This window comes from Galeopterus variegatus, unplaced genomic scaffold (assembly GCF_000696425.1).
Source record: "Galeopterus variegatus unplaced genomic scaffold, G_variegatus-3.0.2 Scaffold858, whole genome shotgun sequence".
Lineage (NCBI taxonomy): Eukaryota > Metazoa > Chordata > Mammalia > Dermoptera > Cynocephalidae > Galeopterus > Galeopterus variegatus.
Window position 1 is genome coordinate 473,899 of NW_007726969.1, and position 1,215 is coordinate 475,113.

Genomic DNA, 1,215 nt, shown 5'->3' on the forward strand with positions numbered 1-1,215 from the left:
GTATGTGGGATCCGAACCCTCGGCGGGAGCGCCGCCGCGCTTCCAAGCGTGCACTGTAACAGTGCGCCACCAGGCCGGCCCGCCACTGATATCTTGAGTTTTCTTCTTGTGGAGTCTTTATTTTTGAATTTTTATAAAATAACCATGCGTGCTATTTAAAAAGTTGTAATTATTTTTCATGAGTAGAGCACTCTGTGACTTTGAACCCCTTTTAACTTTGAAGACATCTATGATTTTATAGAGCAGGACTGGGTAGGACAGGACAGGATAATCAATCCTTGGTTATTCTGAGACAGAATCCCTTTTGTCTGCTTCTGCTCCATGACTTTTGTCTGCTTCTCTGTTCATTTGCATTTCTACCCAAGAGTGGGCAGCAAAAGGAAGGAATACATTTCAGCAATGCTGGAAATGGTGATAAAACTTTTTAACCTGAAGAGGTTTTAGTATGTGTTTGGTTTTAACTAGTGTTATTAGTAATGTTTAACTATACTAATTTTTTTTTCTGACTTCTTAGCCATTAGTTAATTAAATGTGAGCTTTACCATAATGGAGAACTCATTTTAAAAAAAAGAGAAATAACAAAACTGCATTATTTTTTGTTTCTGTTTCTGCATTGTTTCTTTTTGTCCTATTAGCAGGTACTGTGAGGGTCCTCTGGCTTTTCATTCGTCATAGACCCCTCCTTCTTTTCCTTCTCCTCTTCCAGCCTGTCTAGTATGCTGACCTTTTTCCACCTGCCTCTCTGCCCAAATCTGCTAGAGCAAGGATTGGAACACCCTGCTGCTGGTTTTTGTATGACCCACAAGCTAAGAATGTTTTTTAACGTTTTAAAATAATTGGGAAAAAAATCAAAAGAAGAGTAATGTTTCATGACACATGAAAATTACATGAAATTCAAATTTCAGTGTTCATAAAGTTTTATGGGAACAGAGCCACACTCATTTATTTACGTAATATCTATGCCAGCCTTCAAGCTACAATGGCAGGTTGAGAAGTTGTAAGAGAAACCATATGGCCCACAAAGACTAAATATTCACTATCCGATCCTTTAGAGAAAATGCCTGCCAAGACTCCTATGCTAGAGACTCCTTTTTCATTGGATTTCTTTGAGCTAAGACCTGCTGAGATGTGCTAACTCATTCAACAGCTACTTTATCAAGTGCCTACAACATGCCACACACACTGTGCTAGACACAGGTATCCAAAAGTGATCAC